The sequence below is a fragment of the Tachypleus tridentatus genome, chromosome 10 (assembly GCF_004210375.1).
Source record: "Tachypleus tridentatus isolate NWPU-2018 chromosome 10, ASM421037v1, whole genome shotgun sequence".
Taxonomy (NCBI): Eukaryota; Metazoa; Arthropoda; class Merostomata; order Xiphosura; family Limulidae; genus Tachypleus; species Tachypleus tridentatus.
The window spans coordinates 18,423,546-18,429,685 of record NC_134834.1 but is presented as its reverse complement, the minus strand read 5'-3'; positions in this window follow the sequence as shown (position 1 = coordinate 18,429,685).

The window sequence follows — 6,140 nt, the reverse complement described above, 5'->3', positions numbered from 1 at the left end:
TAAATTAATGATATGCTCTTTAATTTTACCAAAAAACTCGATAAAGCACTTAAAGATATACATGTATATAACCTCCATATTTAATTCAGTGCACGTGTATATGGCTACTACTCCGTTTTATATAACTCCTGGGGTAGCGATTCGAACGCAAAAACCTCCCACGTGTTAGACAAGTTCTCTAGTTACCGAAGCGAATCGCTAGGTGTCGGATGTATAAACACTTTTAGTAATTCCAACTTCTTTACGGGTCTTATCTCAGACACTTTTAACACGGCCTTTATTATTCGGGCACTCGATTTTTCTGTGTCAATCCATTTCACACGTCTCTTGCTCGCCAGCTGACTGCTCTGTTAAATATTGGATTTCTTGTCAAAGGCTCGAACCAGCAGACGTTAAATCTTTTTTCAAACGACCTAACTATCCTAATTTTATTCCAAAATCCAAATTGAAAGGGACAACAAACCAAATTGCAGAGCTGAAACTGTAAAATGCTGTACTTGCGGACAATTCATTAAAATGAGGCGCTGATTATTGGACTTAAACTTTGATCTCAGGTTTTTTGTCAGATGACATAAAAAAGCTATCAGTAAAACACGACTACACTGGTAGTAAAGTTTCTGGAAAAAAGATAGATTTCAAAAGCCTTTTTTAAAACTAATGAAATTAGTTTTTTTCGTACACCACTCGAAATTATTGTACCCGCGTGCCAAACTTCACGAGTGGTGACTATACTGTATATAGAAAGTAAATTGTACTTAAAAAATTCCCATTTGGTGTTTGTGCCTTCCGTTTACGTGAAATCAAAGCCGGAACAGAAATTGTACATAAAACGTGTGTGGTAGAAATTGCGTTTCCTGTCAAATTTTACCAGATTATTAAAAACTAAAAAAACAAAACCTAATTCAGTTAGTGTATCAGTTGAACCGTCACGTAATTATTAATGTATTAGTATTGTAGTTGACTCTAGAAAGTGGCTACCCTGTTTTTCAACCGATGGCAAATACTTTACGAAACAAAATCGAAAAATAAATAGTTGCTTACCAAACGGTAAGAACTGTTCAAAATAGTGAATGTTTTGAATTTCACACGAAGCTACTCTAGGGCTGTCTGCGCTAGCCGTCCCTAATTTAGCAGTGTAAGACTAGAGGGAAGGCAGCTAGTCATCACCACTCACCGCCAACTCTTGGGCTACTCTTTTACCAACGAATAGTGGGATTGACCGTCACATTATAACGCCCCCACGGCTGAAAGGGTGAGCATGTTTTGGTGCGACCGGGAGTCGAACGCTTTAACACGCTTGGCCATGCCGGGTCCTCAAAACAGTGAAACTATACTTTAAAATGGCGAACCATATAAGTTGATAGATGGTAGGCAGCTCATTCATACTTGAATCTACAAGAATTTATATTCCGGTAGTCTCATCCAATGGTTCAACAGTAAATCTTGGAGCTTATTATGATAAAATTAGAGGTTCAATCCCTGAAATGGATACAGCGCAGATAGCGAATTACGTACGTAGCCTTGCGCTAAAAACACTAACGCAGTTCTGTTGTCATTACCTGATGTCGTAAAAACTTATCCTAATGAAATCTTCCCACTAACACGTGAGTGACTCAAGTCACAAAATTATTTTTTTGTAACTAAGAACTATCGTTACATTAAATCGTAATTGGCTAATTATAACGTTAATTTTCAACTATAAGTCAAATATTAACCAGATACTTGGAATTATGATATTAGGATTAGTTTAGTGAAATTATTCGGCTATACAGATTACCAGGTTCAAATTAGTCCAATGAAACTATAATACTAGTACCAATTTAGTGTCTTTAAAAAATAACAAAAAACTTCGTAAAATTACTGACGTTTCAATCATCAAGAATGCAGACAAACGCCCCCTAGCGACACAGAGGTATGTATGCGGAATTACAGAGCTAAAAACCGGATTGGGCAGAACACAGTGAGCCCATGGCGTAGCTTTGTGCTTAATTCAAAACAACAACAACTGAAAATAAAATGTTGATCGATTATCTTTGAAGAGTTGAAAAAATATCGTTGCATTCCAAATCGGTTGTTTCAAATATTTAAGACATTGAAAATACGCCCCCTAGTGGCTCAGCGGTATGTCTGCCGACTTACAACGCTAAAAACCAAGTTTCGATACCCATGGGGGGGCACAGCACAGATAGCCCATTGAGTAGCTTTGTGCTTAATTCAAAACAACAGTAAAAAGATTTCATAAATATTTTTTTGTTCACTGGCTGTAAAGAAACTAGTTAATTTAATGCGTTTATATTGATATAATTAACTACTCGAAATTACTAAACTGTTGGAGAATAAACAAGGATAAGATTTTCTAACAAAATTTGACAGATTTTAATTCAAAACCCAAACAAAGAACTTGTAAGAATGACTGATGTCTCATAAAATTTGCAACATAAACAAAATGAAAATTAGTGCAATTCGCGCCCTCTTTCGTGCTAGATAGAGAAAAACATTTTTTTCTAGCACTAAGCAATTTTAGTGTTATGAACAGAACAGTTGTCTTTTACTTCATTCTTTAGTTTTGAAAAATATGCAAAATCCTTCCAGAGAACAAATGGGAATTTTAAAGTTTTGCATGCGTCGTGCCGGACTGGGGATCCGACGTTTGCGTTTTATCTCCAAAACAAATCGGAGTCCGCATTTTGGGGCAGTGGATGGGTTATAAAAGTGACAGTCAAATTCATTATTCGGTAAAGAAAGAAAATTCAAACGTTCACGGAAGCTGTTGTTGTGTAGAAATGTTTCAAGTCCGCTTATAACAGGCGTAATTAGGCTTCTTAGGTAGCATGGTTGTAGGAGTGGCTTTAGTGATTAACTCGTCCAATGAATAGCCCACATTATCACACTTTAGAATATTTCTTCCCTATTTCCTGTTCAATTAAGAAACACGTCTACAATCGCGAACTTTAAGACTCGCCCACTTAATCTGCACAAGTTGCCGTTTTGAGGAATGGCCATATAGTTTGGTTTGGTTTGGTTTTTTGGAATTTCGCACAAAGCTACTCGAGGGCTATCTGCGCTAGTCGTCCCTAATTTAGCAGTGTAAGACTAGAGGGAAGGCAGCTATCCATCACCACCCACCGCCAACTCTTGGGCTACTCTTTTACCAACAAATAGTGGGATTGACCGTAACATTATAACGCCCCCACGTCTGAAAGGGCGAGTATATTTGGTACGATGGGGATTCGAAGGCGCAATCCTCGGATTACGAGTTGAACGCCTTAACCCACCTGGCCATGCCGAGCCAGGAAAATTTTAATAGCAGTGTCGTTTGTTTTTCTTGCTTGATTTGACAACACTTCTTGTCTGTAAGTTCGAAATTAGCGACCGCTTTGCGCGAAATTCAAAAAGTAAACAGTTTTGAAACTACACGTAATTACGTAAACCATTCTTAAATAGGAGTCGTACCCTTCCCAACAGTAAATTAATTAATGTTATATCTAAACATCATTCAACGACACATTTCTTACGAACGATATATCGTTAAATATTTTTCACTTATCGAAGATACGTGTTCTGAGTTCGTACACACCGATGCACCAGTAGTTAGCACGTGACAATTTTTACACCTTATTTTTCACGTTGTGTTTTATAACTATCAGCGACAGTTGGTGTATATGTATATTCTCGTGTTTAGATGTCGCTGTTGAAATCGACTACAGCAGTTCAAGAAATGTATTCGTTTCTAAGGAACTGCGCTAATTTATTTGCAAGCTTTACTAGAGACTAGACTTCAGAAATGTTGCTGCAACTCTATTTCACGATGAAGCGAAACTCAGGTGGGAATTTGAACTTTTTCTTAGGTAGGGAAGTTGAAACTAGTTTTTTTTCCAAATATTCCATATTGCACTATAAATATTATATATCAGTTTTATTTATTAGAAGTTCCAATTCTTAGCATTTTAATGTTACTCAAGTTACTCTTTAAAAAATCCGTTGTTTTCACAAAGATACAATAGCATTGTTTTGATTAAGAGATTTTTCGCTATATTAAAAAAGATTCCGAGAGAGTGAATAGGCGACCAGTTACATAGTCTTCAAATACGGTAGCAATTTACTTAGAAACAGATTTTTCTAATTATCTTCACCTCTTTGTAGCCAGTCTGTGGATCGCATGGTCCCAAGTTCGAGACGTAATTATTTAAATACGTTCTGCACATTCATTAATATACAGGTTGTACTACGTTGACTGTCAATCTCATTGTTCAGTTCGAGGCTGAATAAAGTACCCCCTGGCGACGGGTAGTGTTGAACAGATGTCTTCATTCTGATTAATATTTCAAGATTCAGTGCACTCTACTTGGTCGTTTAACGCAAAGCTCGTGCAAGTAGAAAGCACTCCCCAGCTCTTCTCTCCAGAGTTAACACTGTTTCGAAAAGGAAACTAAAGTGTTCCTTTTTGACTTCCGTATATTTTATTTACCGAGAGTACTGTTGTTATTGCAGCTGAGTAGTTAAACTTCCGATATATTTCTAAAAGGCCTAATACATAACAAAGATGTTTGTAAGTCACGTTGAAGTAATGCATGGTGTTCGGAAAGTCACTGTGCAGTTTTGTAATCGTATTTTATTCAGTCTATTTCAAGCCAGCAACTGATAGCGGTGTTTAGAAACAAAGTAAGAAGGAACCAGGCCTGTATTGATGCCAACAGGGGTCACTTTCAACATTGTTTATAATTGTCATTCATATTTACCTCCTGTATTCTATATTGAAACATGTCTGTTAATAAATATATAAGTGCACAGTGACTTCCCGAACACCCTGTATGTTCAAATAAGTTTTTCTTGTTGCTACAAAACAATATATTAATTTATGAATTGTTATTGAAAATGGTTATCAAATGTCATTGACAGGAAGTATTATTTTAACCTCGTTCTGTGTTCTTGAAAATTCAGTTCCAGATAGCCCAGAAGTAACCCTCTTTGGTTAAAATCATTTATCGCAGCCCCCACTGTGGCTGAGTAGTAACTGGGTTATAATAACACTTTATATCTCGTTTTGATACCAGCACACAACTAAAACGGAATCAGCCACATTCTGTAACTTTGTTGATGCTGTAAAATTATTACAGAATACTAATGTATCGACAGAGAATACATATCAAATTTATTTATTCCTGTCTAGCATTTTTACTTGTCTCAAATCTTTTGAAATTTGATGTACATAAACGTTCCCCAGATGGCGCTAGTTAAACTGGACCAGTAAGCAGCAGTGTGCCTTTCCTTGTGTTTCGCTTCAATCTAAATTTATCAGTAGGGACATTTACAGTTTGTTCTTCAAAAAAAGATTAACTATGAAATATTCAGCTCAATATTCTGATACGTGACTCCATCTTGAGACTTGCACTTTTAGAAGGTGTGCATATTTCTTTGTACTTGAAGGTATCACTTACTGTAAAAATACTTATCAGAAAATATATAAAAATACTTCCAAGATTAACTGTGTTGCTTTATTTGTCTTCATTTTAAAACTCAAGTATTTATATTAAAACAGAACCATCATCTATACCTCCAGGTTTCCTTTTCCATCAAGGCTACAACTATTACTACTGTTTTGGATCTGGAAGCAGAATTTATGTTTTTGCTGGACGTTTTCAAAGTTCGTTAATGTCCATTTGTTTGGAGATGTAAGTGGTATTTTGTTTAACGAGTTCATTACAATAAGCAAACTTAAAATGAACATTGTCATATATACTGACATCTTTATGTATAATACTGTCCTATTTCACATGTAACATCCAAAAACATGTACAATATTCTGAAAATAACAGATCAAGAGAATCCAAATTTAAGATTTGTAAGAGATGGGCTAAGCTCCAGTTTTCAAGAATACTCATTTATCTAGTTTGTAATGCTATCTCATCCAAACTGTTGGATGCAAACTCTCTTTGCTAACTTGATGATGACCTCAGAAGGTCAAAACGTTGTTCTGTACTTTATTTTAAAGTTTTGATATCAGATGCCTTGAGAAAACATTTTTACATCAAGTGAGTAATTCATGATGATGATGAACCAGATCATAACACAATTCACCCCACCATTGTCATGTTGTCACACCATATCACATCACGATGTCATCTTTTTCCTTATTGTGA